The sequence below is a fragment of the Herpailurus yagouaroundi genome, unplaced genomic scaffold (assembly GCF_014898765.1).
Source record: "Herpailurus yagouaroundi ecotype Mexico unplaced genomic scaffold, PumYag 139, whole genome shotgun sequence".
Taxonomy (NCBI): Eukaryota; Metazoa; Chordata; class Mammalia; order Carnivora; family Felidae; genus Herpailurus; species Herpailurus yagouaroundi.
This window is the reverse complement of record NW_024412394.1, coordinates 38,437,318-38,463,246: the sequence shown is the minus strand read 5'-3', so window position 1 is coordinate 38,463,246 and position 25,929 is coordinate 38,437,318. Positions and strand designations below refer to the sequence as shown.

The 25,929-nt window shown below is 38.7% G+C and overlaps 1 protein-coding gene across 1 annotated transcript in view; it reads right to left on the bottom strand.

The window, feature by feature from the left end:
* Positions 1–23,490, bottom strand: part of MEI4 (meiotic double-stranded break formation protein 4) — a 211,033-nt gene extending 187,543 nt beyond the window's left edge. The window contains exon 1 of the mRNA XM_040473996.1: positions 23,216–23,490. The gene's annotated coding sequence lies outside the window, so the exon portion shown is untranslated. The remainder of the gene's footprint in view (positions 1–23,215) is intronic.
* Between the last annotated feature and the right edge of the window lie 2,439 nt (positions 23,491–25,929).

Below are 25,929 nucleotides of genomic sequence, written 5' to 3'. Positions count from 1 at the left end.
TGGGATTTATCTCTCTCCCTCTCTCTCTCTGCCCCTCTCCCACATGATTGCATGCTCTCTCTCTCTCTCTCTCTCAAAATGAAAAAACTTAAAAAAATTATATAAAAAAAGACAATACAAGAAAGCTAAAATCTAGTTCATACACAGGTTTATATAAGAGGGTAAGCTATAAGGGAAAAAAGCCAGATTTAGTGTCATGTGAACCCTATAATAAATACTTGCCTTCCTCATAAATCAAGAAATGGAAGAGCATTCCCTAAATCACTGAGATGAATATGATAGGACAAAGTGAGTACAGGAGGAAGTTCCTATGTACTATGATGATGGAATATGCAATTATCAAGTATCAGTCCGGGACAGAGCAGAGTTATGGCAATGCCAGAACAGTGAGATATCACGAGACTCTTTGGATAATTAATTTCAGTAAAGTTTAGACAAGGTCTGACATCTGATTTTTGGATTAGATCCAGCTGGAAATTCTCTAATTATTGTTACAGTTTCAGCACACACTTACTGTGAAGTGCTCAGCAGATTAACATCATGTGAAATTTTACATAAAAGAATCAGGAGTTACTCAAGATTTCAAATCTCTCCACTTTATTAAGGGGGCCTTTAAAACCCTTCCCAGCAAAGAGAATCTGTTGAGGACAAGAGGCAAGTAAAGATAAAAGGATCCTTGCATTTTCCTCTTGCTGAAAAAGTTAACTAATCCTAGATTTTAATTGTCTCCAGAGTCTCTTCACACTGTTTTCTTTTTATGCAAATCCCACCCTCCCTTTTGACGCCTCAATGATTTTTTTTTTTTTGTCACAGACAAGATTTTCTCTGGATTCCAGAAAGAGATGTTGCAGAATTTCATGTGTGAAAAATGCATCACACACATTTTATAAGGCAGCAAAAAGTACACTGATTCAGAAATGCAAAGTCATGTATATATAGCACAATCCTCAACCATCTTCCACTGCATAAATTCTCATAAGGGAAAAGGACCTGATATCTACTATTAACACATGTTTTAAAATATAATTCAGAAGGACTGCAGGTGTTTCCTAGTTACACTGGTATTTCACACACGGATATGGACATAATCCTCATCACAAAAACAAACCTCTTGTTCTCACTGGGTATATTAAAAAAGTCTGATAATCTACAGAACTCAAACCCATAAACTCCACAAATTTGGAATCTGTGTGTGGCTATACTCTGGAAATGGAAAAAGTTATGTGTCAGAAAATGAGAAAGACTCTAGGATGAAACCAGAAGCCAAAGAAAGAGCCAGAGGACGCAAGTGAGAAAGGGTCAGCCAATACCAGCGGAGAGGAACAACAGCTGGTTGCTGGAGACCCACGGAGCCAGGGCCTGAGCTGCAGGGAAAACAGGAGACTAAGGAAGGAGGTGGTGAGGCAGAGTCTCCTGGAAGCAGTAAACAGCCCTATCCAAAAAAGTCCCATTTTGGAAATCAGATTTGTTGTCTAACTGCTGTAACATAGTATCTTCTCTACTTCCTATCTGTGCATACTTAATACATGAAGCCAAGAAAGTGCGAGAAGCTCCACAGAACTTTCCTCAAGGCTGAAAAAGTGCCTCAATTCTCATCTCTCTCCCTCACTGAAATCTCACCAAGGTGACCACCACAAATTTCAGACAACTGACAATGCTTCATGCTCCTCATAGGCTTCATTTTACAAATAAATCTAATACTTCTGCTACATTCTACTTAGATTTACATTTAATAAGGGTGCCCAGATGGCTCAGTTGGTTAAGCATCTGACATTGGCTCAAGTATGATCTCACAGTCCATGAGTTCAAGTCCTGCATTGGGCTGTGTGCTGACAGCTCAGAGCCTGGAGCCTGCCTCATATTCTATGTCTCCCTCTCTCTCTACCCGTCCCCTGCTTGTGCTCTGTCCCTTTCTCTCTCTCAAAAATAAGTAAACATTAGAAAGTAATAGAATTCTACTTTTATTAGCCTAAAATAACCTACTAAAAGAGAGGGAAGGCTTCACAAATACTGAACACATTGATTTTCGACATCCTCTCACATCCTCTCACATGATGTCCTCTGAATTTTTGTCGCTTTAAACTCAGCCTCTCAACATGCTCCAGACAATAAACACACAAAGCCTTTGTGCAGGTAAGCCATCACTAAAGACTGGTCTTCAAGCTTTCATCTATCACTGTTTCATCAACATCCCACCTGCTCCAGCCCAGACTCTCAACCTAGTCCTATGGCATTGTAGACTCTGAAATCAGACACAACACAGAATGTGCATCCTGTATCAATACAATGCTCTTCTCTACCAAGAACCTGTCAGTGCACTGGATTCATGTTGCCCCACTTAGTACCACTACAACAACTCCTAACCAACTGAGGAATATCAGAAGAAACTGCAGGCCATTCCAGAAGATCAGCACAACAAAAAACAGCATAAGGCACTTGTTCCTGGCACCAGGTAATGGCATCTGGAGCAGGAATGGGCCACCAGCTTTCCTTCCACCATTGTAACCAATACCTATCTCCACTCATGTAACAGGAACCATTCAAGGTCAAAAGCATCGGCAGTCCTGTGGCCTAACTTTTGTCTACTTTTCCCAGGCAGCTATATCAAACTTCCCAAACTCTGTTTCTTCTACCCATCAGAACCTGCTGTCCTCCTTAAAATTTAGATCTGACCAACCCGAGATTACCAACCCAAATTCATGATAGCCAAGAAACGGCCTCATAATGACACCATGGCCAGGCTTGAACTTTGGTGTCCATGGAAAATATAGGCAGAACACCACTGCATGGGTGTCTATTTTTTCTTTTTTAAGTAATGCCATTTGTATTAAGAATTTCTAGGGGCACCTGAGTGGCTCGTTGGTTAAGCGTCCAACTTTGGCTTACTTGCAAGCGCCCAACTTGGAGTTCATGGGTTCGAGCCCTGCGTTGGGCTCTGTGCTGACAGCTCGGAGCCTGGAGCCTGCTTTTGATTCCGTGTCTCCCTCTTTCTCTGTCCCTCCCCCGCTTATGTTCTGTCTCTCTCTCTCAAAAATAAATAAAGATTTAGGGGCGCCTGGGTGGCGCAGTCGGTTAGGCGTCCGACTTCAGCCAGGTCACGATCTCGCGGTCCGGGAGTTCGAGCCCCGCGTCAGGCCCTGGGCTGATGGCTCAGAGCCTGGAGCCTGTTTCTGATTCTGTGTCTCCCTCTCTCTCTGCCCCTCCCCCGTTCATGCTCTGTCTCTCTCTGTCCCAAAAATAAATAAAACGTTGAAAAAAAATTTTTTTTTAAATAAAGATTTAAAAAAAATTAAAAAAAGAATTTCTAGAACCTTTTTAACATGCTATTTTTTAACCACGAAAGAGGTCTTTCATTGAAAATAATATCAATATATTTCATCTTATAAATGGGATACTCATTTGGTTACTAGCCTTAGCTGTATCAGTAACCAGCCTTAGCTATATCAGTGTTCAGTTTTACTCCAGGGTAATCAATTAAAGTTCTTTGTTTAAGCCACAGAAATTTCTCAAAGTAGCTCATGCTATAAAAGAAATTCAGATCTTTAACTCATCAGACTTTCAATGCCTAAATCTATTTGTCCTTTCAATTACTACAAGAAAATAGTCAGAGTTGAATTTTATCCCCTTACCAATTTTACTGAAATAGAGAAAATAAAGAATATTCACTAACTTACATATATATTTGGCAACTTATCTCAAAAGAAAACTTCTACCTAGATGCTCTACCTAAGTTATTTGATCTGTGTCTGAAGGGCTAAAGTACCAATATGTAGGCTAAGGTAATTAACTTTTTTCAGACAAGGATGGATTGAAAATACAAATAGCAAACGTAAGAAATATGAACTGCCTCTATATCAGACAAAAGAAACTTCATGACAAGAAAATATTACCAGAGATTAGAGAAACATTTCCTATGATTTTAAAAAGGTCAATTAATCAGGAAGATGAACAATCCTAAATGTGTATGCACATAATGGCAGTAATAGAACTTCCAAATAAATGAAGAAGAACTGAAAGAACGTGAGGGAGAGTGACAAATGCACAATCATATGTGAAGATTTCAACACACTTCTTTCAGCAATTGATAGAACAACTAAATCCTGAAGAGTAATGGTGATGATATAAAAGATTTGAAAAATACTACCAACCATCCTGAACCAATTGATGCTTATAAAAGTTCACATGGGATATTCAACAAAGCAGATCATATGCTGAGACAAAGCAATTCTCATTAAATTTCAAAAGATTGAAATCTTAGAAAACATGTTCTCTAAGACAAGAAAAACAATTATAAATGTCTAGAAAAGTCTCTCAAATATTTGGAAAACAAACCACACATTTCTAAATAAAATAAGGGACAAAGAAAAAATTATAAACAGAATTAGAGTATATTTAAAACTGAAGAATAACGAAAACACAACTTATTAAACTTTAAGAAAGGAAACTGAAACAGCTTGTAAAAAAATAATAGCCTCAAGTATCTATTTTATAAAAGAAGAAAGGTTTAAATGCAATGACCTACATTTCTACATTAGAAAATTAGAAAAATAATAACAAAAAAAAAACAGAGGACGTGAAAGGAAGGATGTCATAAAGATATAACCAGAATGCAATTAAGTAGGAAATTGCAATCAAGAAAATTAACAGGCAAAGTTAATTTTTAAAAAAGATTAATAAAATTAATAAATGTCTAGTGGCGCCTGGGTGGCTCAGTCAGTTAGGTGTCCGACTTCGACTCAGGTCACGATCTCACGGTCTGTGAGTTCGAGCCCCACGTCAGGCTCTGTGCTGACTGCTCAGAGCCTGGAGCGTGTTTCAGATTCTGTGTCTCCCTCTCTCTCTGACCCTCCCCCATTCATGCTCTGTCTCTCTCTGTCTCAAAAATAAATAAACGTTAAAAAAAATTTAAAAAAAATTAATAAATGTCTAGGACTTATCAAGAAAAAAGAGAAATAGCACCATCATACCAAGATCAGGAATAACAGAAAGAATTTCCTGTATATCCTCTAGTGATTAAAAAATGAATGCAAAATTACCAAAAATAATAAAACACCTAATAATAAACTTAACCAAAGAGGTGAAAAGCCTCTACTCTAACACTGATGAAAGAAATTGAAGATGATACAAATAGACATTCCATGCTCATGGATTGGAAGAACAAATACTTTTAAAATGTCAATACTACCCAAAGCAATCTACAGATTTAATGCAATCTCTATTAAAATACCAACAGCATTTTTTACAAAACTAGGACAAACAGTCTGAAAATTTGTATGGAACTACAAAAGACCCCAAATAGCCAAAGCAATCTTGAAAAAGAAAAGCGAAGCTGGAGGCATCACAATTCCAGGCTTCAAGTTTATTACAAAGCTATAGTATTCAAAACAGTATGGCATTAGCACAAAAATAGACACATAAGTCACTGGAAAAGGATAGAAAGCCCAGAAACAAACCCATAATTAGATGGTCAATTAATCTTTGACAAAGGAGGCAAGCATATGCAATGGGAAAAAGACAGTCTCTTCAATAAATGGTTTTGGGAAACTGGACAGCTACATCTACATACAATAGAATGAAACTGGACTACTTTCTTACACCATACAAAAATGTATTCAAAATGGTGATACACCTAACTGTGACACGTGCAACATAAAAATCCTAGAACAGAGCACAGGCAATAATTTCTCAGAGATTGGCCATAACAGCATCTTTCTAGGTATGTCTTCTGGGGCAAGGGAAACAAAAGCAAAAATAAATTACTGGCACTACATCAAAATAAAAAGCTTCTGCAAAGCAAATGAAACATAAGAAAAACTAAAAGACAACCTACTGAATGCGGGAAGATATCTGCAAATGACGTATCTAATAAAGGATTTGTATCTAAAATATATTAAAAAATGTGTACAACTGAAAACCCCAAAAACAAATAATCCAATTTAAAAATGGGCAAAAGATGTGAACAGACATTTCTCCAAAGAAAACAGATGGCCAACAGACACATGAAAAGATTCTTAACATTTTCCATCATCAAGGAAATGCAAATCAAAACCAAAATGAGGTATCACCTCAGACCTATCAGAATGCCTAAAATCAAAAACACAAGAAACAAGTGTTGGCCAGGATGTGGAGAAAAAGGAACCCTCATGTACTGTTGGTGGTAATACAAACCGGTGCAGCCATGATGGAAAGCAGTATGGTAGTTCCTCAAAACATTAAAAATAAAATTACCCTACTGGGTCTTTACTCAAAGAATATGAAAACAGTAATTCAAAAGGATATATGTAACCTTATGTTTATTGTAGCATTCTTCACAATAGACAAATTATGGAAGCAGCCCAAGTGTCCATTGACAGATCAATGGATAAAGAAGATGTGGTATGTGTATATACATATATATGTGTGTGTGTGTGTGTATTTATATATATGTGTGTGTGTGTGTGTATGTGTATATATATATATATGTGTGTGTGTGTGTATGTGTATATGTGTGTGTGTGTGTGTGTGTGTGTGTGTACAAAAAGGAACGAAATCTTGTGATTTGCAACAACATGGATGGATGTAGAGAATACAATGCTAAGTGAAATAAGCCAGTCAGAGACAAACACCATACGATTTCACTGATATGTGGAATTGAAGAATCAAAACAAACTAACGAAGGAAAAAGAGAGAGAGAAAGAGAGAGAAACCAAAAAAACAGATTCTTAAACACAGAGAACAAATAGTTCCCAGAATGGAGGTGAGACGGGCAAATAGGTGAAGTGGATTAACACTACACTTATCCTGATGAGCACTGAGTAATATATGGAATTGTTGAACCCCTATATTGTACACCTGAAAGGAATAGAACACATATGTTAAGTACATTGGAATTAAAAATTTTATTTTTTTCCAATTTTTATTTATTTTTGAGAGAAAGAGCGTGAGTGGGGAAGGGGCAGAGAGCCCTGAGCAGGCTCTGTGCTGTCAGTGCAGAGCCCAATGCAGTAGGGCTCAATCCCCCAACTGTGAGATCATGACCTGAGCCCAAATCGAGTCAGGTGCTTACCTGACTGAGCCACCCAGTGGAACCTCAGAATTAACATTTGTTAAAAACTCATGCAAAATTATGAACAATCTATGTTAATAAATTAGAGAATTTACAGTGAAATGTACTGACCAACACTGACAAAAGAAGACAAAGAATTCTCAGTAGCCCTCTGTTAAAGAAATTGAACATTTATTAAAAATCTCACCATACTCAGAGTGCCTGGGAGGTTGGGTAAGCATGATCTCATGGTTTGAGTTCCTGCATTGGGCTCTGCACACTGGCCTGCAGGGAGCCTGCCCGAGATTCTCCCTCTCTCCTTTTCTCTCCCCCTCCCCCACTCGTGCTCACTCTCTCTCAAAATAAATAAGCCTAAAAAATTAATTAAAAAAATACTAAAAAATAACATTTTAAGAATACAGTATATAATACATATAACATACAAAATACGTGTTAATCGACTATGTTATCAGTAAGGCTTCTAGTCAATAGTAGGCTATTTGTAATTAAGTTTTGGGAGAGTCAAAAGTTATACTCAAATTTTCAACTGTGTAGCAAGATCAGGGCCCCCACTTCCCACATTGTTCAAGGGTCAACCATATACACATATTAGAACTGTTTTTTAAAAGGGTCCCAAAAGGGGGCGCCTGGGTGGCTCGCTTGGTTAAGCGAGGGACTTCGGCTCAGGTCATTATCTCACGGTCCGTGTGTTCGAGCCCCGCGTCGGGCTCTGTGCTGACAGCTCAGAGCCTGGAGCCTGTTTCACATTCTGTGTCTCCCTCTCTCTGCCCCTCTCCTGTTCATGCTCTGTCTCAAAAATAAATAAACGTTAAAAAAATTTTTTTTAATAAAAAATAAAAAAAAATAAAAAATAAAAAAGGGTCCCAAAAGCCCTTTAAAGATAAACAAGGCTAGAATTAGGGTGCCATTCATAAAATTCTTATCAGAATCTGAACACTAAAGGATACAATGTGTTTTGGCAAAAAGCTTATATGTCACTTAAGGCATAAGCCAAAGTCCACTTCTTCCAGAAAGCCTTCCCTAACCACTTCAGCCCATAGTAATTCTCCCTTTTTCCAACAACTGGGGTACCTGTCAACCGAACCACTCATGCTGGCTCTTAATCAATAACCATCTGCTTTTGTCTTTTCTTTCTGGTAGGATTAAGTTCCTTGTAACTCAGGGCCTATGTCGCCTTCCCCTTTATCACTCCTCCACCCACACCCCCAAGAGGGTCTGAATAAGTAGGTATATTCTCAGTTGGATTGGGTCGCAGAGCCAAGGCCCAGACTTCAGAATGAAGGGACTGCAAGCTGAACCCAGCTCTGTCCTTTGCCAACTGAATGACAAAGTAATTTCTGCATCTCACGTTATCCATAAAATGGAAAATATATTAGTAATATTCTCATATGACTGTTCTGCAGACTCAAGTAAAACATGATTGTAAAGCATATGAGATAGTACCTGGCATATGGTAAGCACTCAAGGATTGTTATTTTTATCACTACTAGGACGGTTACTACCATTACAGCTATGCCATTACGCTACTATTTATTAGGAGGGGAGAAATGAGTCTTGGAACCACATGATTCCTAATTTTGTGCTCTCCTACCCAATTTTATTAGTTTAACCATTACATTGATCAATGTCTCCTTGACATCCAATTAGTAAGCTGGAATCCAAATGCAGTTCTGGTATAACTAGAAAAACAATTAGTCAATTCTGTGCCCAAACTGTTCACTTCCCTAGACAAGGGTAATTGTTTACTTAACAAAAGCTTTTATCATAATTGTTGTTATTAATTAAAAGTTTACATTGGCCTTGTACCTGTGATGTCTCCAGTGGAATTATTTTTATTTCATTCCCATATTTTGTAAAATCATAAAGACATTTTCATACATCTACCACAAATACAGATTCTTCTAAAACATATTCCCTTTCCCATTTAAAACATGAGACATAAATAAACAATGCTTTCATGTGGACATTATTTTCTCATGCCAAGTGTATTTGCAATGCTTTGGTATTTAGCAATGATAGATTTATAGCATTCTGCTGAAAGCCCCTTTGTGATTCAAATACACCTTACAGCAAATTAAAAATAAGTTCAAATAAGGAGCTGCGGAATTTTTCAGGCATTCTTACCAAACATGATTCTGCAGATTTCAAATCAGAAGAGTTGGACCCAGCACTAGCTGCTGACAGCATTATTTGATCTCAGTAGACGTGAAAACGCTCAACAACAAGAAAGCATGTCAATAATTCATAGATCTAGAGTCAACTCTCCTGGGTAAGGAAAGAGTATCTTTTTTTTTCCCCCTACGTCCCAAGACACGACTCTGCTGTGTAAGAGGAAATTCTTCCCTCTTCAGCCTGCCAGTAGACGCATCACCTGTTACAATCAGATGTTTTGCTGACTTCAATTGTTTAGTCCGTTAAGACCAGGCAACCAGTTAGCTCAACGTACAAGTCACTAAACCACAGACGACAACAATCAGTCTGAAAATTCAGCACTCCTTGCAACCCCAGGAATCTTAACCCCACAATCTACTTCAAATAGATGAATAAGGTTTTACTAACCCAACCTTGAAATCCATGTCTAGGCAGGTAACATGGTTCCTAGACTCTGTTCACACTGGGAGGCAAGCTGAGATCCCAGCACCTCTCTGGCCCTACTTAGTCTCCTATCTGTAGGGCCTAAATACATCTGCACTTCTGTCTTATCCTCCATCCATGAACTCAAAACAAAACAAACAAAAACATACTAATGCAGAAACAGCCAACTAGGTAGGGCTGTGTACTTTGAGACAAAAGTTGTGGTTGTAAGATACACTATGGATCAGAAATCAGGATGGTGAATAGCTATAGTGAGCACATTAACAGGAAATTCAGTGAGCAATTGCTATTTTAAAATAAAAATTTATATTCATTTACCCACCAAACTATAACCCTGAGTCATTAGAAACTGAAGACAGTGATAATTTTTTTTTCATTTTCAGTAACATTTCTTAATTTGAAAATTCTACTATTTTACTCCAGGAGTCCAGCTCAGGTAACTGTTCTGTCAGAAAATACCCTTGTAGCACAAGGAAATTAACTGACCAATTAATTTATGAAATTGAAACATTAAAACAACAATTAAGGGGTGCCCGTGGCTTACTCAGTTGAGTGTCCAACTCTTGATTTCAGGTCAGGTCATGATCCCAGGATCGTGGGATCAAGCTTGAGATTCTCTCTCTCTCTCTCTCTCCCTTTGCTCCTTTCCCCCACTCATGCTCTCTTTCTCTCTAAAATAAAAATTAAAAAAAATTTTAAAGTAAAAATTTTAAAAGAACAATTCATAAATGTGCCAACTATACTCTACACCAGAAACAGAAACATGATGGTAATTCATTCATTTATTCAGTAAGTATTTTTCAATTGCCTCCTATGTCCAGAGAATATAGCAGTGATGGAAACAGGTGAGTTCCTGAGCTCACAGTCTAGTGGACGGAGTCACAAAATAAATAAGTAAAATACATGTGTGCCAAATTGTGATGAACACAGCTGAGAGAACTCATGCAGGTAAGATGGAGGGAGACAGTAAGAGACTGACTGCAATTTTAAATACAGTAGTCAAGAAGGGCCTCAATTGGCAGATGACTTTTGAACAAAGATGCAAAGGGAGGTAAGTAAACAAAGTTATGCTGACATGGAACTGTGTAGAAGAAGAGGCCAAAGAGAGGGAAGCTGACAGACCTGAGGCCAGGGCCATGATACACGGAGCTTCTTCCCAGCACCATACTACTGTATTTTAAGGAAATTATCATTCCTATGTTATGAATGAGGGTCTTTTGCCACTTGCCCAAGGTCACACAGTTAGTAGTGCTGACACCTTAACCTAGGTGCTACAGCTCAGTCGAGAAGTCTTTCCACTGTACCAGTTGCCACACTGCTGCGTCCAGTTCTATATACCACAACTCATCAGCAGCAACCGATTAAACAGGATGGTCAGAATGGGTGATTGCAAGAGCAAGGGCTCTGGAGACAGCACATGGAGTTGCTGTAGAAAGAGAAGACTCTAGGCACAGCAGCATCTGAAAGGCTGCCAGACCAAAGAGGGAAGAGAGGTGTTCAATAATCCTCCAGAAGTCAGAACTAGGACAAGTGCATGGAAATTACAGGGAGACAAGTTTCCAATAAATAGATGAATACTGGAAGTGCCAGTATAGGAGCTGTCCAACAATGGAATGGGCTATCCTGTGAAGTTATGAAACTCCAATTACTGGAGTTACTCAAGCAGAGGCAGAATGGCCATCTGTCTGAGATGAAGACAGATTTCTACACTGATGTGAAAGCTACGTGGATTGACTGGTCTTGCCCAATTCTGAGTCCACAATTATACAAGCATCGGGGCAGTGTGGTGTGAAAAGTTCCAGCTGTGAAATCAGACAGCTTCACTAAAATCCAGTCTCCACCACTTATAAGTATTAAGCTTTGTGCACTCAACCCCTGCAAGCCTCAGTTTGCTTATCTGAAAAAAAAAAAAAAAAAGGCAAATACAGAAGCTGCTTCATAGGGGTTATTGAGAGAATTCAATGACATATATAACCCATGTAAAGTACTTAACACAGTGCCTAGCACAGGGTAAAAATTCAGTGACATTTAGCCTAATAGGTAAGTATATTGGGAAGCCTGTGTATAAAATGTATATATATAAGATGTATGCAAATTTCTCTCTCTGTTTTAATCTTACTCAGTGGCAAGAAGAGTTCAATGTCCAAAGCTAAATTGTAACAGCAGAGTAAATTACAACATGATGATACTAACAATAATAGTCATAATAAACATATAAACAGTCAGCCTCTTAGACTAATCATTTCATATTATGTCTCTCTTCATTAACAGGAAATATACAGAAATCTTTTAAACATTTGATACACGAATTTAAAACTAATGAAAGAAAAATCAACATTTTCTTAATTAAAACAATTATGAAAAATTTAGAGTCTTTCAGCAGGAGAAAGAACACCTAACAATCTGCAGCCGTATTCAATGTGTGTGTGTATATGCAAATACTCAAGTGTACATGTGTGTGTACACACACATATACACACATTTACACAGGCTTTCTTTTTCAAAATTAAGGAGCTAAACTAGGAAACTCAGGGTAACTTTTAAATTACATATTAATGAGCATAAGTATTCCAGATTTTTATTAAGGCCAAGTATTTTATGCATATATGTCTGTATTAATATAAAGTGAAGGAGAAATAACCACAGAAAGTAATATCTGTATGCTGTAATCTGGAGATGCCTCTAGATGGTGGAGAGTGAGTTACAACTTTAGATTAACTTACCATCACTCCTTTGCCCTTCTGGATAAACTGACATTTATTATTCAATGGGAAAACATTCAAGAATAGACCTCAGTGATGAAAGGAAGCCTCCACTTTAGAAAAAAACTTGGGTGATGTCACTATATTTTATTTCTGGGTGCTCAGTGATGTTAGAAAGTCATAGTAAGTAAGACACAATACAGAAAAGGAAAAAAAGTACTTTCACTAACAGTACTTGCATGATGCAACAATATATACATGGATTCATATCCATCATATTTGATCCTTCCAATAACCCTGTGATATAATTCCTATTATCCCTGCTTTTTCAACATGCAAATAGGCTCAGAGAGTAACTTATTCAGTCACATAATATTATGGAAATGAAGATACAATTTGATTCTAAAACTTTCATCTTCCCATATTGTCTGTCATGTACACACATTAAATTAGTATATTTTGACACAGATCATCTATTTTAATAGATTTCAAATATAATAAAATATATTGAATACCAAAACAGTGTTGAACATGTGTAATGGACTCCTAAGAGCTTGGTGTCTGAAGAAATGATCCCATCTGTCACCCAATGACGGAATCAGGAGTCCAACTTGGTCCCCATGGACATTACAGTATTAAAAATCAGATTACCTAATGGTCAGTTCTTAGAAACTCCTTCCAGACACTCTATAACTTCTGCTTATGAAGCCCAGGTCCACTCTTGAAAGCAAAACAGTATAAAGCCGACTTTCCTGACTCACCCGCCAAGGATCTGATGTAAGCAAAATCCTGTCAAATCTCCTATACCCATCATAACATCATAACATCATAATATTGAGCCTCTTTTGATTATTCTCTGACTCGGCAAAATCCCTCTTCAGTGGCATTCAGCACTTAGCCTCCAATTTGGCAATGAACATAATCAGTCACAACACTTGAACCTTTCTCTTCATGCACCCAAAATAGTATAAGTTGTTGGTCAGTCTCCATGATGGTTCAAATGGACATAATGAAGAAACAATTCAACATGTATTTTTTTTTTTTTCAAAATTGCTTTGAAGCTAGATCTGTCACACAACTGATTTGTTGAAAACCAAAAACTGCTACCCTCTAGCTTGACTTCTCTCCCGTGCCCCTGGGCAATTAGCCACAGAGGACTTGTGGCTTCAGAACAAACCTCATGCTCTCATGATTATGCACCTTTGTCCATGATGTTCACTCTCTGACAGAAGTACCCTTTCCCCATCCCCTGTCTGCAGACTCTTCCCTCACCCTTTCCTTAAAGGAAACCACCAGTGTCTGAAATCTTCTAGACTTCCTGTTCCTTCCTTCCTCCCCCTGGCTCTGCTAACTGCGCCCTTCTCTGCATTTCCACAGCACTCTGGAAATCTTACCATAAAGTAGTATCACCAGTCATGTGGGGGTCTCTCTACCCTGACAGCAAGTGAGCTCATCAGAGGCATGGACTGGGTCTTCATCTTTTATTATTTCTAGCACTGGGCTCAGTGGGAAAGATGAAGCCATACTGTACACAGATGACTACGATAGAGAGGTCAGAAGTGAAATACTTCACAGAAAGGGGAAATTAATTCCAGCCAAGGGGTTGCAGAAAGCTTCATGAAGAAGACAGTACCTAAGAAAAGACAGGAGAAGTTAAGGAGATTTTAGCAATGTGGAAATGAGGGCCTGCTTGGCTATAGAGACAAACGGAAGAGCATCAGCAGAGATCAGAAAAGCCATGAGCCTGGCTGGAGTATGGAGCCTCAAAGGAAAACATAAATACCTCTTGAACACCTCTGCATAGTAGACACCGCGCATTCACTTTACATCCAGTACTTCATTAAATTACCTCATTTTATCATCTCACTTAATAATTCTGTGAAGTACAATTTAGTCTCACTGTTTAGAGCTCAGGAAATTAACATTCAGAGAGGGGGCTTTCTCAAGGATATCCAGTTAACAAGTGGTAAAATTGTATTTTTTAATATTCATCTTTGTGCACACATTCTTTCTACAATATAGTTTCCAGGTTTGAGAGTAGGAATTAAGTGTAACCTGGAAAGGCGTCGGCCCCCCTGAACTACCTTGTGCCTGCCTTGATGCCCATCCCAGCTTGTCACCACAGCAAAACACGCACACACACAATACATAGGCAGGCGCACTAACTCTAAACTCACTGATAGATTTTTTTTCCTCCAAAGACCGCTCAGTGAGACAGGAAAGTGTAATATGCATATCAATAAACCCTAAAAATCCCTATCAAATATGTCATTTCAAATATGTCTTCCAAGGCAAGAATAGCATAGGAGGGGGCGAAGAGAGCAGGTTCAGGAGCCAAGCTTCCTAGCTCTGCCCCCTTCCTGGCTGAGTGACTTTGGACAGGTTGCTCAACCTCTCTGTGCCTCAGTTTGCTCATCTGTAAAGTGGGATTCAAAATAGTACTTTTTAAAAAATGTGTATTTTTGAGAGAGAGAGCACGTGCACGCACGAGTGGGGGAGGGGCAGAGAGAGAGGGAGACACAGAATCTGAAGCAGGCTCCAGGCTCCTAGCTGTCAGCACAGAGCCTGACACAGGGCTTGAACCCATGAACCGTGAGATCATGACCTGAGTCAAAGTTGGACACTTAGCGGGATAAGCCATCCAGGTGTTCCCAAAATGATAAAGTCAGTTTAGGCACGTGACCCCTATGAACTCTATCATGAACATAGTAAACACTCAATGCAATGTTTGGTCTACTTGAGACTAGTACATGGCCATGACTCAATCGCAGGCCCACTGTTTCCCAAGCCTGCACTTCCACGTGGGTCTGACTATAAATCTATCAAGAGCTCAGAGAAGAGACACATGTAGGCTAACATGAACAGGAGGAGAAAGCCTCCAAAGCAGGCCTGGGAGATCTGAAGGATGAGCAGATTTCAGAGGGGCAAAGAGCAGGCAAAAGAGCACTTTAGATGGAGTCAGTAAGCAGACAGCAGATAATGGCATATATATTTATGGGAGAGGAGTCCAAGAGACTAAAGAATAAGGTATTTTAGGGAATAATGGAAAATAATACAAGATAGGGAAGTTGGGATCTTGAGAGCCAGTCAGGAAGTGCTGACCGGACAAATGGAAACAGGCGTAGTCTTCTGAGTGGAGGAGTGAAATGATCCCAGCAGTGTCTTAGGAAGTGGATGGTGCTCAGGATTATTTTTACCACACACGAAAGAAGGGTTGGAAGGAGAGCTAGGCCAGGGCACTGAAAGTGAGCACGCAGAAGACCAGAAGCTCTGGAAGATGTTTATGGAATGGTAGGGCTTGCTGCCAGACTAAAGAGAGGGAGAAAAAGTGAGGGAAGACTCCAACACCACGCCAATATTAGGCTGGTGAAGAATGGACTCTAGTCAGAAATCCATACTAAATGACTGGAAAGTACAAAATGTACAAACATTTACTCAGACCACATGAACTACGCTCTGAAGTTGTTTTTTAATTCTGTTCTAAATCTTAGCTTTTTATCAATGAGGCATGGTAATGAGGTAAGCACATTAATAATTAAAGAAGCTAGCCTCCTGCTATGTGCTTTGCATCAGTGCCGTTCTCAGTGATTTTATGCCGGAGTCATATTTTGGGAATATACTGGGAAACTGGGAATTTGACTGTTATTTACCATCAGCCATCTAGTACAAAATGTACTGCGGGGTCTTGGAGCTGAAATGGTTGCTTCATTTGCAATCCACAGTTATGCCATAGTTACTTGCATGCATGAAGCACGTAAAGCACATAATTTTGTTTATTAATGTTTATAATGTTTATTAATGTTTATTAATAAAATAAATTTTCTTCTGATGAAGAAAGCTTATTGGAAATATGTAATTTCTATAATCTATTCATTACATACATGAAATAGTGCTTAGTAATTATCAAATAAAAGGATTATGGGTGGTGGACTTTTTTTTAATTAAAAGACAAAACAATCTTTATAAAACTGGATACTTTAGGACCCGTATTTTTAAGAGAAATATTTTTTTTTTAGGAAGCAGCAACTTCTTGAGAACTACCTAAGTGTTTTGCACACTGTTATAAAATGGCAGATTGTCACGATCCATTTATATTCTGCTGACAAATGTTGGGCCAGCCATTGGACCTAAGTATGCCCCTTCTCTGGGAGCTTTTCTTCTACTGGGGGAGGCAGACAAATAAGAAAATAAATAAAATACATGCTAATGAATGAATAACAGAACTTCAAATAAAGTATACAAACAGATCAGAAGAGAAAGTAGCTTTCTCCTACCATTGTTCTAAGAGATAAAAAGAAATGCATCATAAACAATCAGCTACTGTAAAACCCATTTGAGGAATCTGAAAAGAATCACAAGTATGTTTTGCTTTTTAATCTTGTCAGAAATAGATATTCATGAAAATAGAAGGAAGGCATGGGAAAAGGAGCAATCAGCAAGCAGCCTCTGAAATATATTTCCAAGCAATTTTATTAAAAATTTAGAAAGTCACGTCTCTCTCTCTCTCTCTAACAATCAACATTACTTTCTAATGGGTTGTTTTCATTCTTCTACTCATCCAGCTTAAACCAAAGCACACATTAAATACAAGAGGATTTATTTTCCTGACTTCTGCTGCAGTGAAGCCAATCTAATCAAAAATGAAATGGGGAATGAGCTCACTGAATAAATCAGAAGGAAGAATTAAAGAAGCTGACAGATATTTTGGAGGCTTGTTAAAAAATAAATTGGACTTTCATTATAAAAATTGACTTAAATGAATGATATACTTAAGAACCTACTTCAGAGCATTTCCTTAAAGTCAGTTTGATTAGCAACCAAAAAATACTGCATTTCAATAGTTTGTTATATTTCCAAAATGCAAGAGATATAGTAATTGGCATAAGTGAGAGTGAATGTCCAGGAAAAAAAAGAAAAAAAGGAACAAAATGCTAAAAAAATCTGTGAGTCTGGTGATATATGCTGTTCAGATTTGAAACCTAAATGAAAAGTTCAGTAAGATACTTTATTATTTTTTTAAATGTTTATTTACTTTTCAGAGAGACAGAGAGAGAGTGTGAGCCAGGGAGAAGCAAAGAGAGAGAGGGAGACAGAGGATCTGTAGCAGGCTCTGTGCTGACAGCAGAGAACCAGATATGGATGGGGCTCAAACTCTGGAACCATGAGATCATCACCTGAGCCAAAGTCGGACACTTAACAGATTGAGCCACCCAGGCGCTCCAAAAGTTCAGTAAAATACTTTAAATAGTACTCCCTAAAATAATTAAATGATGATCAATGTACTTTTGATATTTGAAGAAAAGCAAAAGGAAACTGGGTAGTAGACATAGCCCTCTAAAGATCTACAATTTGTAAACTACTTTACTCCCTTGATAGACAGTCTTTAAATATAAACTCAATAACAAGGAAAAAAATAAGCCATTGTCAAAGATAGCTGTTTACATGACATGTAACACTTAAATTGGCAGAGGTGGGGAATGTGGAATGGAGTCAGATAACGTTCCCTCTTAAATCTCCAAAACAAGGAAAGAGGACGTATTGATCCTTCTATTCATCGGAGGTAGTAAGCCTTCCACGGAAAGTTATCATGCTCATTCTCAACTGAGCATGATCAGACAACAGATGGAAAAAGAGATTCTGTTCTAGGTACTGCTTGTAAACAGATAGAGATGGTAAAGGAACTCAGAAACCTGCTGTCTGAAGAAAAGAGGAATGGAATGTAAACTGGACTTATTCCATGAAACCCCAAGGAACAAGACAAGGACAATGGATGGAAATTAACTATACATATTCTACCAGTCAGTTGTGGCTAAAGATGTGTGAGAGAACATTAAGAGTAGTGAATTCTGTGGAAGGTGTTCAGGTACAATGAGCTCTGATAAGGATGGGGCAGAATGCACCCCAACCCTGAACAGAAAAGTTACATGGCTCACCTTCCAGGATCACTTTCACCCTGAGATCCTGTGATTGTAAGAAACAGAAGCCACAGTCACTGACTTTGGGGGACTTAAAGTCATTCAGTGACATACAATAGGTGCCTTTGAAAATGTGGTAGGAATACTATATCCACCAGGGTCCAAGCAGAAAGCTAAGGGCACCACAATTTGGGTAATATAAGGAGAGTTTAATAAAGACACTGTTTCTATGGGGCGCCTGGGTGGCTCAGTCAGTTGAGCGTCCAACTTCGGTTCAGGTCATGATCTCGCAGTCTGTGAGTTCAAGCCCCACGTCGGGCTCTGTGCTGAGAGTTCGGAGCCTGGAGCCTGCTTCAGATTCTGTGTCTCCCTCTCTCTCTGACCCTCCCCCGTTCATGCTCTGTCTCTCTCTCTGTCAAAATAAATAAACATTTAAAAAAATAAAAAAATAATGACACTGTTTCTAAAAGTGTGGGTGACCTAAGGGGGAAACACAATATCCTGGTGGCCAACAACAGAAAGGGGCAAGGTCATCCTTCATTTACTCCAGGCCTAAGGGGATGAGAGGAGGAAGCAGTTACCAGAACCAGGAGAGAGAGCACCATGGGGAAAGGATCACCTGACAGGAGCTGTGACCTTTCATCCTACAGGCCATTGTTAGGACTGTGGAGGGAGCAGAGAGTGGTATGAATCAGCAGAATGGAGGGGTGGAGAAATTTGGAGGACCAAAAGAGGCTATCTAGCATAATGCTAGTTAGCAAGGCACACAAAACAGGGCAAATAATGAAAAGCCCTAGCCTGAGTAAGAGGTTGGAATATATTCTCTCTCAGGTCCCTTCCAAAGGATATAGTATGTATTTTTATTGGTGGAGACTCATAGACCTACTGTTCTTTACCATCATTTTGTATCACTGGCTCTTTTACATTTTGCAAGCATTCCCTGGATTTGTTCTCCGAATTAAGCACTCAACTGCAATATATTTGCTGTACCCAACATGGTAGTACCATAGAATACATGATGTGGAACCTGAAAATCTGAATATAGAACCACTTACCCCACCTTAGGTAATTTTCCATCAGAGAGCCTTGCTACTCCTTCCTTTATTCAACACATATGTTTAATCATCTCCTACTTGTCAGGCACTGTCTTAGATACAGGGACACAACAGTCAACATGACAAATCCATCTCTGCCTTCATAGAGCTTGGAGCTGCATATCAATCATTCTAATCTATAACATCCCTAGTCTGTAAACGATTCTCAGAAGTGCTATAGATCAGAGGCTGGCAGACAATGGCCCACAGGCTAAATCTGGGTGGCATTGCTTGTAGAAACCATGTTTTATTGAAACAGCCATGGCCATTAGCTTATGTATTGTCTATTGCTGCTGTAGTGCTACAATTTCAGAGTCGTATGGTTGCTACAGAAACAGCATGGCCTTGCAAAGCCTGAAATATTTATATCTGGCCCTGTAGAGAAAAAGTTTGCCAACACTTGCTCTAAATAAAACCTAATACTTTAAGGATGTAGATTTAAGGACACATATTTTCACTTGTAAAACATCCCTGAGTACTGCAGTTACAAACCAAATCATGAGGGGGTTGGCTTTCTGAAAGATTGTATTTCTACTTGGTTTTGTGGGGTTTTTTTTCCTTCTTTCATTGTAAAAAAAGGTACCATGTGGCCAATGTCTTCTATCAACAGCTGTCTTTAGATGATGTTCACCTTGTCCCTCATTATTTCTAGTCTTTTGATTGATCAGTTTTCCCCATCACAGAAGGCCAGTTTTATAAAAGATTCCCTTCCTTGAATAACACCAAACAAATTTTGACAGGGGTGACTGTAGGCTCTCTTTTAAACTGAATAATAAAATTGATTGTAAAAGCACTTAGCTCACACTCAAATGCTATATAAATGCAAAATCATAGCAGCAAGAGGATGTTCACTTCCCTACAGACAGAAGCATAAGTAGTTGCTTTTTCCCCAATCACTTGCCCAAGAGAACATTAAAATTTTAAATCAAAGAAAACAAAACCTAGGTATCATTGGCAGTTACCAAAAATTCCTAATAAGTGTCAGGATCTGTGCTGCTTGTGGTTCCTCCAAAGGATGTGAAGAGGCTAAGTCAGTGGTGGCTGTGGCTGACCATCAACTTGCCATTGCCCAAACCCTCTTCTTTCCCTAACGGTAATCAATGTAGCATGAATAAAATCAAATGGCCACTTAGTTCATATTTAGTCACTAAGATGCAGCAAACACTAGATTGAGAAAAGATCCTTGCCAAGTTTTGTTTCCTGAAAGTTTTGCCAACCCACCAATCCACTGATAAAATATACACCAAGTGTTCAAGAGAGGGGCGACTGAGCCTAACAATGAACAGAGAACTAAGAGATGACTAACAAGGAAACAGCAAGAAGAAGGACTAGCTCACAGGTAACAAGAGTGATCTCTTCTAGATTCCAGCTTAAATGTTCTATCCTTGAAAATGCCTTCCTTAGACCATGACAACTTCCTCTAATACATATGCTTTTAACATTCCATAGTCTTGTTTCACATCAGTTATCACAACCGCAACTGGATAATTCCCTATTTAATTAGTTGTTTAATGTCTATGTCCCTCAGTGACAAGCAAGCTCCACTGAGCTCATTATCTGTCTGCTCAGAGTAGAAATCCCTACAGCTAATACATGATGCTCGATGAAAAATACCAGGAGACTGACCTAATGAATGAATGGATAGGTAAGCAAGCTAGATCCTAGGTACTCTGCAAGCATATCAGAAAGCTCTGGTTTTTCTGTGATATGCTACTGAAAAAACAAAATAGCCAACATCTTCCTGTACTTATGTACCATACACAATGTTCTAAGAATATGCACTATTTGCATACCAACTCTTCTCTATCAACCATCTCTCTTCTCTTTTAATCTGTAAAGTACTGACTTTATCTCTCAACATACAACCATGCTCAGGTTGCTTCCAGCTTTAAAAGAAAAAAAAAAAAAAGCCCTCTCTAATCACCCCCACTCAACCTAGCTGTTCTTACCAAGGTCACAAATGGCATCCTAATTGTCAAACCTTATGGCTATTTGCAAATGCTCATTCTATTTCTCTGTATCATCTGACCACTCATATGATCCTAATGACCACTCCTCTCTTCTTAAAACACTTTGCTCTCTGACTTTAGTGACACTACTCCCCCAATTATCCTTCTATACAATTCCCTGTCAATTCTATAACCTAATCTAAAGATGTGTCTACTTTTTCTTCAAATCACTAATATATCTTGCTTTTATTACTGCATCAACCTTCTGACTGATCTCTTGGCTCCTTCCAATCCATTCTTCACAGTGCACTCATATGCCTTCTTCAATAATGCTCCAAAGTGACCAGGCCTAATTTAACTGGCTCTATTAAATTGTGACTCTTGACCTTCAACTTCTAGTACCTTTTTCAAGAAGTTTAATGCATATGTGACATACACATGCCCCGTGAAAGAACTAAAATATTCTCTCCGATCTTCACCACAATGTCCACTGGACTCCTAATATCTTTATATATGCAAAAACATATTTAAGATAGTATTTTCTAAGCTTTAACAAGGCCTCCAAAATACTGGTTTTGGAAAGCTGGTTCCAAACGCTGGTATTCCCTCTATCATTCATGAAAAAAAATAAAAAATAAAAAGAATAAAAACGATGCTTATCATCAGTTTGTGCTCCCGACCCTCACTCCCATATTTTGCCTATGAATTTTGTCATTTTGGTCCACTTCCCTGCTCTGAAAGTCATCCAGATTATCCATGTCCCAAATTATACATTCTCTTTATTGCCCTTGATCTAAAACCCTTCTAAAGCAGTAAGTCTTCCCAAATAAAAACAAGTAGAATAGCAGAGAGCAACTCACAAATCTTTGCCAGGCGACTCTTATTGCAGTCACGTGATGCACTGTAAATTCTCGATTTTAAATAGGAAAAAGGAAACACAAACAAGCCCAAGAAAGTGATCAATGTGCATGCAATTAATTTGGCAAAAACATCGCTATTGAAAAATATACCCATCTCGTGAACAGAGTTCATCTTATTATGTGTTTTTTCGACATTATGAGCATTCTATGAATACTAAACACAGTACATTTCTTTATAATCTATGGATCCTGATGGAATCCAAGTCCAAAAACATGTTTCCACAATTCCAGACTACCAAGCTACCAGAAGCCTTTCATAATTCAGTCCAAGCAACTTCTCCTGCCACTTCAAACATTCTAGACACACTAAAACATTCTGTTTTCTCCATGCACGCCTGACTTCATGCCTTTACTTACTAACCCCTTCATCTGTAATGAATTCCCAACTTCAGCCCCTATTTCCTAACTATCTGGTACTTATCCCTCCTTAAAATGCCCCCTTCTCCATGAAGCTTCTCTGTCCTACAGCATTTTATCTGATCCTTCTAATGCAAATTCTCTGAATGTTTCTCGGGCACCTGTATATCCATCCCCAGGACAGGCCTGTGAGGTCCTTGAGTGAGAAAGCCATGTGTGTACCAATTAGATACCTACAGCACTTTATACAGTTCCTCCAATATAGTGGGTGATCAATAAAAGATCTATTCCATGAATGATTTGACATTCCCACCAACAGCTTCAAAACACATGTCCCTCCTTCTCTACGAAGCCTCAGGAACCATTTCGGTGGTCAAGCTAGGCTCAAACATGCCCAGAGGCGTGGAACAAAACACAGAAATCCATAGATTTCTGTGCCAATGCTCCTGTAACCCCAAGCACTTGAATGCAGGCGCAATCGACGTAATTAAGTGAAGTGAAACCCCAAAAGCGTGCGGAACTCCACACAGCCGTGTGACTGGGGTGAATGTACGTCCAAGCCCAGAGCCATGGGAAAAGCACCGGCGGGCCCAGCGAGGCTGGGCAGGGGGAAGATTGCGGGGCGCTTCCCCACCTACCTTCGGGGCTCCAGCAGAGGAGGGAGGGCGCCCTCCGCCGGGAGCCAGTGCAGGCGGGGAGGGAAGCGCTGGGGCTGGGACTCTGAGCCCCCTCTCGGAGCGGGGGGAAGCCTGAGTGCCCGCCCTGGCGGTCCGGCCCCGGACCGGGAGCCTGGAACGCTGCCCAGCTCGTCCTCCCTTCTACCCTTAGGGGTGGAGAGCCGGGCCACGGCCCAGAGACCACAAGCCCCAGAAGGCCCCGCGGCCGCTCGCCAGGAGAGTAAATGGGAGCTCGGTCACCCGGAGCGGGCTCGGCACGGCGCCCCGAAGCTCTCTAAGGAGGGCTCGGCGAAGGAAAAGGACACGCCCCGTCGCTTTCCGAAGAAGTGCGCCCTCTGGAGCTTGCCAGTGACATGGAGGCCTTGAGGAGGAAGAAATCCTTGCAGAAACTATCGGACAGAGACGCATTGATGCCATTGGGGGAGGGGGGAACTCGGAGAACTGAGGAAAAACTGAGTTCTAAAACAATTTTTTTCTTTTTCCCAAGGTGAAATTAAATTTCTGTCTCTTGCAAGAAATTATGATTATTATAAATGGTTTTGCTCACTTTTTACCTGTTACGTTGCACAGTCTACGTTCTTAAATCGTTTTTGCCTTATTTCTTTCTAAAACTCATATTTTAGAATCCCAAATGGATTCTAAGCATACTGAGGATAGATTCTTTGTAGTTTTCTTTGGTATTATACACAATACTTGGTTGCTATTGGGTAGAAGTTTCATTTATAGAATCAATCATCGATCATTTCTACGTGTTCTGTTCAGCTTACTTTTCTGAATGGATGAGCCTTCTTTATTAAGACATGCATTTGCATGCAGTTATTGTAAATTTCTTTAAAACATTAAGTATCAATGTTCTAACCATCTGCCCGTGAAAAAGAGTCAATGATTTCAAGTCTATTGTAATTTGTTTAATATCTAATCCTGCAGAGGTAAATTTCAGATAAGCCAAGAGTGAATTTTCTTGAACTCCAAATTAATGAACACTAGACTAATGATTTACTGTATTTGCAGTTCTTATTTGAAAAATGTAAAATCCAGTCATAGTTCATCTATCACAGAGATGATTAAGAGTCAAATAGGGGAAATGTTGCAAAGTTGCCTTTTGTACTGCATGTGTGAAATGCACTTCATTTCCACTTATTCATTCATTATGCAAAGTGGATTGAACTCCTATTTTGTGCCAGGCACTGAGTGAGGCATGATTATTGCCCTTTACAACTGTAGTCTGGTAACTAAAACAAATAGGTAAACAAACTATCAAAATAACTGCAGTCACTGAAATCCTATTGGAAAACTGCTGTCAGTTTTAACGAAGGCATATCCTTTCTCATTAAGCCTTACATAGATATTTATTAACTAGGGTATATTTACAATTTTCTTTGAACTTCTAAAGATGGAATGGATTTTACAAAACTGTATAATGTAAAATAACTGTCATGAAAATTGTACAAGTTTTTATACTAGTTTTTATACTAGCTTTATTCATCCCTAATGGGAATATGTAATAAGTAATCAGTACATGTTTGTTGAATAAAAAAAATTAATGGATTCCCATTATCTTAAAACATTTAATTTATGCCTTTTAGAACTACTTTTCTATAAATGTTGTGATTCAGCTATTTGTGTCATGGCCCAAACAACTTTTCTAAAAGAGTTTATAAAGAAGGGTAAGGTGAAAGTGCAAAGATGTGCCTAAGACCTCTTATCTCTTCAGGTTCGTCGCTGCATTTAAATGCAAAATATTTGAAAGGAGCTTGGGTAAAGAGGCAGAACAGAATGTGTTAGAAAATCATGTTTCTCTCACATAACAGATTTTTTTAAGAAAGGAAATTCATTAAATGCCAATCTGTATATATAGCAAAGAAAATATTAATGGTATCTATGAAGAAATTTTAGGATCTATGTAAAAACATAAAAGAAAATGGTTTACCTCTACGCAAAATATAAAACCTTAGATGGTTTTATTAGCCAGTTTAATGTAAACCTGAAATAAGTAGATGGATAAAAGGAATGCAGCAAATGTAATCAAAAAACAATATTAATTTTAAAAGGCTATTTTAACCATAAACAAAATAACTCTCATAAAATTTCAAATAATATATAACGTGTATTTTAAAAAGCCTATTGTTAGAAAATGCTGTTGTTGGGAAACTAATTTGCATTATTTTATACTATAAAATTGTGGAAACAGTAGTAAGCCTCTCTATCAAGAAATAGAAACTTCAATAATCCCTAGGCCAACACCCATTTACACAGAGAAAATTATTAACTCTGTGTTCAATTTAGTAGTTCAAGAAACATTTATCATGTTAGGTACCGAGTATAAAAAACTCTTCCTCCTAAATGATCTTGCTGGGCAGTAAGGGAGCCAAGTTTTATTATCAAGACAATATAACTAGTAGGAAATTAAACATCCCTACTATGCCAGGTAATCATGGGCTACTTTGTTTAATTAATCTTCACAAAATCCATATAGGCCAAGTACTGTTTTTAATCCTTATTTTACAAGGAGGAAAATAAACGTTAGATTGGCTAATTCATCCAAGGACATTCAGCTTGTACACAGGGTAGCTAGGATTCCTACACCACACCCTCTTACTCCAAAATGAATAAACTTAACCCTTTCACTCTAGCACAACCAGGAAGCCAGTTAAGTCCCACTTTAGCTGCTGCCT